Source organism: Heterodontus francisci, unplaced genomic scaffold (assembly GCF_036365525.1).
Source record: "Heterodontus francisci isolate sHetFra1 unplaced genomic scaffold, sHetFra1.hap1 HAP1_SCAFFOLD_261, whole genome shotgun sequence".
Classification (NCBI taxonomy): domain Eukaryota; kingdom Metazoa; phylum Chordata; class Chondrichthyes; order Heterodontiformes; family Heterodontidae; genus Heterodontus; species Heterodontus francisci.
The window spans coordinates 711,467-724,628 of record NW_027141501.1 but is presented as its reverse complement, the minus strand read 5'-3'; the positions used below and the strand labels follow the sequence as shown (position 1 = coordinate 724,628).

Sequence of the window (13,162 nt, the reverse complement as noted above, 5' to 3'; positions counted from 1 at the left end):
CAACATTCCAGCCCCACGCTCTGCAATTACCCAGCACCAGCGGAAAGCAGTGAATACAGATTCAATCAGTGGGTTAATGTCCATTACCGGGATGCAAGATTCCACGGCCCAGGATAAACATCCCCATACACCGAGAACAAGCTCAGGAAAACCCGGGGGAGTTAATATCCCATTCACTGAGCATTCCAGTAACATTGAACAAGCTCCTGAACTGAGTGAACCTTTCAAATTACAGAAGTGATGACGAGGTCAAAAAGGTCTGAACAGTTGAGGTGACTGAGCGGTTTCAGCTTCTCTGTTCAGGTTGCAGCTTTCACTGGAGGCATGTGTTTAAATCCCACTTCTGACAACTTGATTTTCAGTTACTTTACAGAGTTTCCTTGAAGGTTTGAGGTAGAGTAAATACTGAGGAACTGTTTCTCACTGCTGAACGGTCAATAATCGAAGGTTACAGATTTAAAGTGACTCACAAAACCAGAAGGAACATGAGGAAAAATTCCTTTCTGCAACATGTGGTTAGGATTTCAGTTATGTGGATAGATTGGAGAAGCTGGGGTTGTTCTCCTTAGAGAGGAGATTTGATAGAGGTGTTCACAATCATGAGGGGTCGTGACAGACCTGATAGAGAGAAACTGTTGGATGAAGGATTGAGACTCAGGTAAAAGCTGTGGCTCAGTTGGTCACACTCACCTCGAAATCACAAGCTTCTGGGTTCAGATTTCACAGCTGACACTCCAGTACAGCACTGAGGGTGTTGAAGGTGCTGCCTTTGAGGTGTGATGTTAAACCAAGACCTGGTCTGCATGTTTGGGTGAATGTAAAAGATCCCATGCTGCAATTTCAAACAAGTGAAGAGCAATTCTCCCTGCTGTTGTGATCAATATTTGCCCCTCAATCAGATCAGTTGGTCATTATCACATTGCTGTTTGTGGGTATTAGCTGCTGCATTTCTGACATTACAACAGTGATTACACTTCAAAAGTATTTCATTGTCTACAAAGTGCTTTGATATGTCCAGTGGTCAGGAAAGGTGCTATATAAATGCAAGTCTTTTCTTTCTTTATCACAACCATTGCTGTGTAAAAAATGGTTCTTCATGTCACCTCTGGTTCTTCTGCCAATCACCTGATATCTGTGTCCTCTGCTTTACTGACCCTTTTACCACTGGAAACAGTTTCTCCTTATTTAAACTCTTGAAAACCTCCATGATTTTGAACAAATGTGTCAAATCTCTTCTGAATTTTCTCTGCTGCAAGGAGAACAACCCCAGCTTCTCCAATCTCTCCACAGAACTGAAATCCCTCACCCTGCTACCATTGTGGCAAATCTCTTTTTTATTCTTTCCTGGGATGTGGGCACAGCTGACACAATGTGATTCCTGTCAACGGAGCGGCCCGCTGACATCATCGGAGAGCGCCAAGCTGCGCATAGGCACAGCTACATCTTGCCAGGGTTAAGTGGCACATGTACAGGATGATGTCATGGCTCAGCGCCAACATCATCGCATATCAGCCCATGGTCCATCTTCGCACATTTACGCTAAAGCGTCATCGGGTATCCAACCTCTCACTCAGCTGGAGGAAGCGGCTGAATGGGAGACTTTGAGGTTGGAGCTCTCCCCCCTCAGCCTTGACGCTTCTTCTCTTCAGCTGCTCTCTCTCCACCTCGCTGCTCCCCTGGACGATTGTTCCCCACTCGCGTCACCCAGCTCTCTGCCACTCGCTCCCAGCCCCCCAACCCCCACTCCAGCCATTACAACGAGGCCGTGCCACTTCCCTCCTCTTGGCCACTCGTTCTTCACTCCTACGTCACACTTTTTGAGAGGCATAGATAGTGTAGATAGCCAGAGTCTGTGTCCCATGGTGGGGGTGAATAAAACTAGAGGGCATAGATTTAAGCTAAGAGGGAGGAGGTTTAAAGGGAGTCAAAGGGGTAAATTTTTCACAGAAAGAAAAGTGGGCATCTGGAATGAGCTGCCTGGTGGAGGCAGGAACAGTAGTCACATTTAAGAGGCATCTGGACAGGTTCTTGAATGAGCAAGGCATGGAGGGATATGGAATTAATGCAGGCAGGTCGGATTAGTATAGATCGGCATTATGGTCGGCATGGACGCGGTGGGCCGAAGGGCCTGGTTCTATGCTGTCCGACTCTATGACCCTCTGTGACTCCTGTTAATTGTTTAATTATCCACCACCATTCAGGACTGGATGTGGCAGGACTGCAGAGCTTTGATCTGATCTGTTGATTGTGAGATTGCTTAGCTCTGTCTATTGCATGCTGCTTCCGCAATATGACATGCAAGTAATCCTGTGTTGTAGCTTCACCAGGTTGACACCTCATTTTTAGGTCTGCTTGGTGCTGTTGCTGACATGCCCTCCTGCACACTTCATTGAACCACTATTGCTCCCTTGGCTTGATGGTAATGGTAGAGCGAGGGATATGCCAGGCCAGGAGGTAACATATTGTGTTTAAATACAATTCTGCTGCTGCTGATGACCCATAGTGCCTCATGGATGCCCAGTTTTGAGCTGCAAGATCTGTTCATTTCTTCCCTCAGATATAATTGAAAAAACATTCTGAAGAAATGCATGAACTAAATATAAAGGAGAGAGAAATAAATACTGACAAAATAGATGGCAGCAATTGGAAGGTAAAAAGATTTCAGTTTTATTATTGATGAGTGAGAGGAATTTCTCACACTTTGGGGCTTCTGTAAGTGAATTTACTGTATCAGAGTAGAAGTACTGTATCAGGCCTTGTTAGCTCAGTTGGTAGAGTATGAGACTTTTAATCTCAGGGTCTTGGATTTGAGACCCTTGTTGTGTGGCTGTTCTTCCTTTTTTCAGTCTTCATCGGCAGAGAGTTCAAGGAGTGTTTGAAATTAAATTCAACAACATCACCAGATTTCAACCACCCCCCCTTGCCCCCATCCCAGTGTAGCTGACAGGACCATCAACCTCTGCCTTCCCCCTTCCCCTCCCTCCCAGAACTGCGACAGGGATCCCCTTGTCCTCACTTTCCACCCCACCTGCCTCCACATCCAAAGGATCATCCTCCACCATTTCCACCACCTCCAGCGTGATGCCACTACCAAACGCATCTTCCCCTCCCCTGTCAGCATTCCGAAGGGATCGTTCCCTCCGCGACACCCTGGTCCACTCCTCCATTAACCCTGACACCTCATCCCCTTCCCAAGGCACATTCTCATGCAATCGCAGGAGATATAATACCTGCCCTTTTCCCTCCTCTCTGCTCATTATTTAAAGCCCAAACACTCCTTTCAGGTGTAGCAGCGATTTACTTGTACTTCTTTCAATTATGTATACTGTATTCACTGCTCACAATGCGGTCTCCTCTAAACTGGGGAGACCAAGCGCAGATTATGTCGAACACCTCTGCTCAGTCCGAAAGCATGACCCCGAGCTTCTGGTTGCTTGCCATTTCAACACTCCCCCCTGCTCTCATGTCAACATTTCTGTCTTGGGGCTGTTCCAGTGTTCCAGTGAACATCTCCATGGAAAGATCAATCTTACACGCTAGCTCAAATGTTGGATTTTGTATGTTTAGTATCTTTTCTCATCCAAAGATTACACTATCAATCATTCACCACTCTGTCTTCTCCTGAATTTCGAGTTCAAATTTGTTTGTGAAGTTGAGTGACACGTTAAGACAGCACAGTCTTTGTCTTTGTGAAGGAAGTGATTTCGGAATGGCTGTTTGAAACTGCCCCTCGTTGCACAGAAATTCAGTGCAAATGCTCAAATCACCCACAATTTATTTGAGAGAAATTTGTTCACAATTGCATTCGACATGTAAACCGCCTCAACATTAATCTCACTGAAGGAAAGTGTGACCGTGTTGTTTGTTTCAGAGTGTTGATGCCGTTATGTGTCGCTCTTAACCAAGACTGGGACACAACGCAAGGTTGATCCAAGGTTGGCATATATTATCATTCAGGAGCAAGAAAAATCAAAAGGAACCTAACAAGAAAACCCAGTCTCCAGATTTGAGAATCTGTAGATCCGCTTTGGGAAAGTGAATCAGAGCAGAATGAAGGGTGAACTGTCCGACTGCCCAGAAGAGATGAAGACACAGCTCAGTCAGCACGTTCCCCTGGTTTATGATGCTGGAACATTCCTCACACAGAAATTATTCAACCCGATGACAAACGTGCTTACAGCCGATAATTTATTAAGATAATTTTTTTTGAGCTACAACACAAACAGCTACTCGACAATGTGGAAAGTTGCCCAGGTGTGTCCTGTCCATAAAAAAAAACAGGACAAATCCAATCTGACCAATTACCGCCCCATCAGTCTACTATCAATCATCAGCAAAGTGATGGAAGATGTCATTAACAGTGCTATCAATCACCACGCGTTTAGCAATAATCTGCTCATCGATGCACAGTTTAGATTCCGCCAGGGCCTCTCGGATCCAGGCAAACATTTGGAAGCTGGAGTATAATGTGGGAAAATGTGAGGTTATTCACTTTGGTAGTAAGAACAGGTAAATTAAATATTATTTAAATTGCGAGAGACTGCAGAATGCTGCGGTATAGAAGGATCTGGGTGTCTTCGGACATGAATCACAAAAAGTTAGTATGCAGGTAGAGCAAATAATTAGGAAGGCAAATGGAATGTTACCCTTTATTACAAGGGGAATGGAGTATAAAAGGAGAGAAGTCTTGCTACAAATGTACAGGGTGTTGGTGAAACCACACCTGGAGCACTGTGTAAAGTTTTGTTCTCCTTATTTAAGGAGGGATATACTTGCATTGGAGGCAATTCAGAGAAAGAGATGGGCCACTGTCTCTTCCCCACCACAGCCACCTCGAGGGCATTGTGCGGAGGGGGTGAGACTTCGGGCGTGCAGGAAGGATCTGATGGGGAGGGTTCTTCTCACCACCAGCCAAGTTACATCTTGGTGCTTGTTTGAAAGTTCTGGTGATGAGGCATTCCGCCAAATGACTTTGGCAGTTTGCTCGGGGAACCATCCGACTGCATCCACCATCTCCTTTTCCTGTAGGGCCTTGAGGATATTCCGTGCAGACCACTACCTGAAGGATTGGTGGTCAAAGATGTTTTTCCACAGAAACTTTCCCACGAAGGATAGGTGGTACGGCACGGTCCAACTGGATGGAGCATTCCGCGGCAATGTGACCAGGCCCATCCTTCACAACGCTGGGGACAGATAGAACCTCAGCACGTAGTGACACTTGGAGATTGTGTCCTGGGGATCTGCGCACAGCTTGATGCAGCCGCACACGAAGGTAGTCATCAGGATGAGGGTGACGTTGGGTACATTTTTCCCGCCCTTATCCAGGGGTTTGAACATCGTGTCCCTCCAGACCTGGTCCATTTTGGAACCCCATATGAAGCGGAAAATGGCTCGGGTGATCGCCACAGCGCAGGAGTGGCGTATGGGCCAGACCTGCACCACGTACAGCAAGGTGAGCGCATCGCACCTGATGACCAGGTTCTTACCCACAATGGAGAGAGATCGCTGCTCCCACATGCTCAGCTTATGGTGTATCCTGGCTACTCGCTACTTCCAGGTTTTGGTGCACGCCCCGGCCCTTCCGAACCATATCCCCAGCACCTTCAGGTAGTCTGACCTGATGGTGAAGGGGACAAAGGATCGGTCAGCCCAGTTCCCAAAGAACATGGACTCGCACTTGCCATGGTTAACTTTGGCTCCCGAGGCGCGTTCGAACTGGTCGCAGATGCTGATCAGTCTGCGAACGGACAGTGGATCCGAGAAAAATACGGCGACCTCATCCAGGTACAGGGAAGTTTTAACCTGACTGACTCCACTGCCTCGGATTGTAACCCCCCACTTATGCTTGCATCCTTCCTAATAGACTCAGCAAAGGGTTCAATGCAACAAACAAACAAGACAGAGGAGAGAGGACTGCCCTGTCTGTCTTTGCAAAGCAGGTGTAGAAAAAGATGCAGTGGTTTTTATTGCGGTTGATCCCAAGCAGCTGTGTAACACAGGAGTCTGTGCTCCACAGGCTGTTCTCAGGGATGCACACCGAGATAGACATCAACTGCTGCTGGAGGACTATCAATTCGGTGAAAGACGCACTTTGGTCTGCCCGAAACATGCTGGTCGTCCAGCGCAAAGAGTTGTCCACGACCTAATGTTGCAGACTGGCACATTCCAAGGTCCAAGACTACGTGCTGAGGGACGTACTACAGCTTGGGGCAGCCGCTGCAAAGGCTCCCTGGGGAAGACCACTGTGTAAGGTACCCCCACCAAGGTGAACTGAGGGGCAGGATCCATGGAAATCCCCTCGGGCTGTATCCAGGAAATATTTCTCCGCCTCCAGGCTCACTTCTTTGACCAGGAGTCCTCCTCCCAACCAGCAGACCCATTCACCCACCTCCAGCATTCTCCCTCTACCTGGACCCCTCCCCCTGGCCACTTACCCACTCTTGATCTCTTCATTGAAAACTGTCGGCGAGACATTTGTCATCTCAATTTCTCTGCCCCCCTCACTCACTCTAACCTGTCCCCCTCTGAACTTGACTCATTCCGTTCTCTCAGGTCTAACCCCGACATGGTCATCAAACCTGCAGACAAGGGTGGTGCTGTTGTTGTATGGCGTACCGACCTCTACCTTGCAGAGGCTCAGCGCCAACTCACAGACACTTCTTCCTATCTCCCTCTGGACCATGACCCCATCGCCGAAAATCAAGCCACCGTCCAAAGGACTGTCACTGACCTCATCTCCTCTGGAGAACTTCCCTCTACAGCTTCCATCCTCATAGTCCCGCAACCCCGAACAGCCCGCTTCTACCTCCTTCCCAAAATCCACAAACGGGAATGTCCCGGCAGACCCATTGTGTCAGCCTGCTCCTGCCCCACTGAACTTATGTCTTCCTATCTTGACTCTATCTTTTCTCCGCTGGTCCAGTCTCTTCCCACCTACATCCGTGACTCTTCTGACGCCCTCCATCATTTTGACAATTTCCAGTTTCCTGGTCCCAACCGCCTCCTCTTTACTATGGACGACCAATTGCTCTGCACCTCCATCCCCCGCCAGGATGGTTTGAGGGCTCTCCGCTTCTTCCTGGAACAGAGGCCCAACCAGTCCCCATCCACCACCACCCTCCTCTGCCTGGCTGAACTTGTTCTCACATTGAACAACCTCTCCTTCAACTCCGCGCACTTCCTTCAAGTAAAAGGTGTCGCTATGGGTACCCGCATGGGTCCTAGTTATGCCTGTCTTTTTGTGGGATATGTCGAGGATTCTTTGTTCCAGTCCTACTCAGGCCCCCTCCCCCAACTCTTTTTCTGGTACATTGATGACTGTATCGGTGCCGTTTCCTGCTCCCGCCCCGAACTGGAAAACTTTATCAACTTTGTTTCCAATTTCCACTCTTCTCTCACCCTTACATGGTCCATCTCTGACACTTCCCTTCCCTTCCTCAACTTCTCTGTCTCCATCTCGGGGGTAGGTTGTCTACTAATATCCATTATAAGCCCACCGACTCCCACAGCTACCTCGACTACACTTCTTCACACCCTACCTCCCGTAAGGACTCCATTCCATTCTCCCAATTTCTCCGTCTTCGATGCATCTGCTCTGATGATGCTACCTTCCATGACGGTGCTTCTAGTATGACCTCCTTTTTCCTCAACCAAGGAATCCCCCCCCCCCACTGTTGTTGACAGGGCCCTCAACCGTGTCCGGCCCATTTCCCGTACCTCTGCCCTCAACCCTTCCCCTCCCTCCCAGAACCGTGACAGGGTTCCCCTTGTCCTCACTTTCTACCCCATCAGCCTCCATATCCAAAGGATCATCCTCTGCCATTTCCACCACTTCCAGCATGATGCCACTACCAAACACATCTTCCCCTCCCTTCCCGTGTCAGTATTCCGAAGGGATCGTTCCCTCTACGACACCCTGGTCCACTCCTCCATTACCCCCACCACCTCGTCCCCATCCCATGGCACCTTCCCCTGCAATCGCAGGAGGTGTAATACCTGCCCATTTACCTCCTCTCTCCTCACTATCCCAGGCCCCAAATACTCCTTTCAGGTGAACCAGCGATTTACTTGTACTTCTTTCGATGTAGTATACTGTATTCGCTGCTCACAATGTGGTCTCCTCTATATTGGGGAGACCAAGCGCAGACTGGGTGACCGTTTTGCGGAACACCTCCGCTCGGTCCGCAAGCAGGACCCTGAGCTTCCGGTTTCTTGCCATTTCAACACTCCCACCTGCTCTCATGCTCACATCTCTGTCCTGGGATTGCTGCAATGTTCCAGTGAACATCAACGCAAGCTCGAGGAACAGCGTCTCATCTACCGATTAGGCACACTACAGCCTGCCGGACTGAACATTGAGTTCAATAATTTCAGAGCATGACAGCCCCCCATTTTACTTTCATTTTTAGTTGTTTTTTCTTTTTTCTTCTTTTTTGCTTTTTTACATTTTTTACAACCTTTTATATTGCGTTTATTTCATTTCATCTTAGTTTATTCAGTTTGCTTACCCACTGTTTTTTTCAGGTTTGCACTTGCTGCTGTTCAATATTCAGACCGTTAACACCTATTCTGTACTAATGCTTTGTCTTTCAACACACCATTAACATATTGTTTGCCTTTGCTCCATGACCTTTTGGTCAGCTGTGTGGCCTTGTCCAACCTGCACCTTCTCCTTTGTTATCTCTTGCCCCACCCACACCTCACTTGCTTATAACCTGTGATATTTTTAATATTTGTCAGTTCCGAAGAAGGGTCAGTGACCCGAAACGTCAACTCTGCTTCTCTTTCCACAGATGCTGCCAGACCTGCTGAGTGGTTCCAGTATTTCTTGTTTTTATTCCAGAAAATATTTGTTTGCTGCAAAACGTACATGACAGGTAAAATGAAATGGAAGGGTTGTGAGGCAATTCACTCCTGTACTGAAGGAAACTTATCTCCTTTGCAATCTTTGTATTGTTGACTTGGTGCTGTTTTTGAACTGTTTTGTAATGTATCTTTTTATAGTTTATTTAACGAATAAAGTACATTTTGGAAATAAAAAAAAAGTTCAGAGAAGGTTCACTGGATTTATTCCTGTGATGAAGGGGTTGTCTTATGAGGAGGATTGAGCAGGTTGGACCTATACTGATTGGAGTTTAGAAACATGAGAGGTGATCGTATTGAGACAGATAAGATTCTGAAGGGTCTTGACAGGGTAGATGCTGAGAGGATGTTTCCCATCGTGGTGGAATCTAGAACTCGGGGACACAGTTTCAGAATTAGGGATTTTCCATTTAAGAAGGAAATGAGGAGGAATTTCTTCTCTCAGACAGTCGTTCATCTTTGGATTTTTATCTACAAGGAAGTCAAGGGTTATGGGGGGCAGGCAAGAAATTGGGGTTGATGTCATGATCAGATCAGCCATGATCCTATTGAATGGCGGAGAAGGCTCGAGGGGGCCAAATGGCCTCCTGCCTCGACTATTTCTGTTCTTATGATCTCATTGCAGCTTGTTCCAAATAGAGACAAAAGAGTGGAATTCCAGAGGAGAGGTGAGAGTAATTACCCTTGAGTGAGTGTGGCATCAAGGATCCCTAGCAATATTGAAATCAATGGGAATCAGGGGAAAAGTGTCCACTTGTTGGAGTCATACCTGGCACAAAGCAAGATGATTATGGTTGGTGGAGGCCGATCATCTCAATCCAGGACATTGCCTCAGGAGTTTCTCAGGGTAGTGTCCTAGGCTCAACCATCCTCAGCTCTTTCATTAATGAGTTTCCACTCAACTTAAGTCAGAAGTGGGAATGTTAGGTGATGATTCACAACTCCTCAGATACTGAAGCAGTCCGTGTCCGCAAGCAGCGAGACCTGAACAACATTCAGGCTTGAGCTGATAAGTGACAAGTGACTTGGTTGCCACAAAAGTGCCACGCAGTGAACATCTCCAATGAGAGACAATCAAACCATCTACATTTTAATACTCAGCAGCATTATCATCACTGAATCCCTCACCAGCAACATCTTGGGGGTTACCATTGACCAGAAACTAAACTGGACCAGTCACATCTATGCTGCGGCTTTTAGCGTAGGTCAGAAATTGGGAATTCTGCAGCAAGTATCTCACCTCCTGACAGGACAAAGCCTGTCCATTGTCTACAAGGCACAAGTCAGGAATGTGATGGAATACTCTCCACTTTTCTGGATAGCTGCAGCTCCAACAACACATAAAAAGCTCAATACCACCCAGGACAAAGCAGTCGTCTTCATCGGTACCTCACCCACCACCTTAAACATTCACTCCCTCCACCAGCAGAGCACAGTGACAGCAGTGTGTACCACCTACAAGATGTACTGCAGTAACTCGCTAAGTAACGTTCAAAAGCACCATCCAAACCCGTGATCACTACCACCTCGAAGGATAAGGGCAGCAGATGCATGGGAACACCACCACCTGCAGGTTCACCTCCAAGTCACTCAACATCATGACTTGGAACTATATCACCATTTCTTCACTGTTGCTGGGTCAAAATCCTGGAACTCCCTCCGCAATAGCACTGTGGGTGTTCCTACACCACATTGACTGCAGCAGTTCAAGAAGGGAACTCCCCACCACATTCTCAAGGGCAATTAGGGATGGACAATAAATGCCAGCCTTGCCAGCGATACTCACACCAAAGAATGAATAAAAAACAAATCATTCTCCACAGATTCCCCACAATCCAGGCTTGGACATTTACTTCAGGAGCACAGAGCTTTATATAACTACAACATGAGTTCCAATCTTCAGATTCCATTAGCCTTTCACATTATTTTCTACCAGTCCACTAGCTTTTAGTGATTCAGCACTCGGGTCTCTGCTTCTCCAGTTTCTAACATCTCACCACTTATAAAAAACACTCTGATCTATCTTTCGTAGGTACTAGATGACCCCTCATTTTAAACTCCATCTGCCAAAGCATTGCTCACTCACTTAATCTATCAAGAAGATTTGAAAATAAATTTCTTGCCAAAGGATAATGTTCTGCTTCTGCTCCCTCGCCATTTGCTTTTCCCGTTAGTCTTTCATTTGGTGTAAATCCAGAGAAAGTAAAGATGGAAGGCAGGAGGGAGGGAAAAATCTTGCTCCTTTTCGTGATCCCTATTTGATCTTCATTCCAGTCCAATTTGGGTGAAGAATTCCGATTGTCTGTCTCAATTTTAATAAAGTATAAACAATTCTGGAATCACCAGCGAGATATTGACAAGAACATGTTTCCAGGCCAACTTTCCACAAAATCTCCCCCACAACAATGTTTTGGACACTTCATAAACTAACTACAAAATTGGGATCCGAACCCACACATGCAAAGCAAAATGCATTAGCACGCCCCCGTCTTAACCTCTCGACCACCTTGTCAGCTGTTTGGACAGTGCAGATCCTGGCTGTGCAGCCAGATGTGCAATGATGGAAATGCAGCTTCTGTAAGTAAATGAAATTTCCATCACATCATTCCCTGTTGGGAATGGAGCGGTGTGAAACATTTCCAGACCATGTCCAACACATTTCTACTCAGTGTGAAAATCCACCATGGAAAGACTGGAACATACAATCATATCATCACATCATGATTAACATCACTCAGACACCTGAACCATTAGGTCACTGACGAAGTTATGATGACCGAATTTCTCATGAAATGACAACTGAACTAACTGACTGGAAGAATTGCTTTAATTCCACATGATCAGAGAGGCACAGCCTCAGACCGACTTGGCAGATGAATATTGATTGAATAATTTTTGTGTGAGGAATGTTCCAGCATCATGAACCAGGGGAACGTGCTGACTGAGCTGTGTCTTCACCTCTTCTGGGCAGTCAGACAGTTCACCCTTCATTCTGCTCTGATTCACTTTCCCAAAGCGGATCTACAGATTCTCAAATCTGGGGACTGGGTTTTCTTATTTATTTCCTTTTCATTTTTCTTGCTCCTGACTGACAAATATATTCTAAATCTCGGATCAACCCTCCCCTTTGCGTCGTGTTACAGTCTTGTTTAAAAAAGACACAAAACGGCACAAACACTCTGAAACATACAACACGGTCACACTTTCCTTCAGTGAGATTAATGTTGAGCTGTTTTCCAGGTTAAATGCAATTGCAAACACATTGCTCTCAAAGAAATTGTGGGGGATTGAGTTGCCGTTGAAATATTAGCACTGAACATTTGTACAAGGAGGAACAGCCATTCCAAACTCACATCCTTCACAAAGGCAACCACTGAGCTGTTTTCTTGTGTGAATAAAATTCATAAGAAAAGTTAAAGTTCACAAGAAAACAGATGTAAACGATTGATAGCTAAACTTTTGAAGCAAGGATATGAATCCAAGATTTTCTGATTATTAGACAAACATTCGAGCCAACAAAGCTGCAGAGGCAGATCACAAATGCTGTGACAACTAAGGGCAGAGGAGGGCACTCTTTATTCTCATCCCACTTCTCCACAGGTCACAACATCTATTTTAACTTTCCCCACTTACTGAAACAGTCAATCATATACTCTATTTTTCCCAGAATAGAAGACACTGCCCAGATTTCTTTAATGAACAACAAAATGATTCATTTATTGTAGAACAAGTTTTAACTAGTCATGAAGTAAAGCATAAACACACAGGTGGAAATTTCGAAAGTTCCCTTTTCACCTTTCCTTTTAAAGTCCTTTTTTAAAATCTTCGAGCCACATGCGCACACACACATACACCGGTTAACTGAAAAGATAAAAGGGATTTAAAAAAAAAATAATCTTGTTACAAACACAAAAAAAAACTCTTGGGCTGTTTATTTGCTCGTTTTTGAAGAAAACATCAGATGAGATACCTTGCTCCAAGATTGGAATACAGTCTAACTTCTGAGTATACGTAGTCAGGTCACTAGGGTATTTTAGAACAGTTCTTTTCAGAAAGCATTGAGAATTAATTTTAGCAGGCCTTCTTCAAAGAAATGTAACAAGATGAATTAACACACTGGACTTCTCAGGATCTTTTAAAGATTTTCTGGAAAACAAGCTGGGTTGTGGTCTTCTCTCCTTCCTTGACACTTCTTCAGGCTAACTTTATCTGCTGCTCACTCCAGCAGGTAAAACACACTGACTCTACAACCAAAAGCTTGTGAGTTTTCTGCTGTCTTAGGTGTACGCTGCTGCTGCCG

General features: G+C 45.9%; 1 pseudogene; it reads left to right on the top strand.

The window, feature by feature from the left end:
* Nucleotides 1-12,827, top strand: part of LOC137363894 (streptococcal hemagglutinin-like) — a 109,055-nt pseudogene extending 96,228 nt beyond the window's left edge.
* The last annotated feature ends 335 nt before the right edge of the window (nucleotides 12,828-13,162 follow it).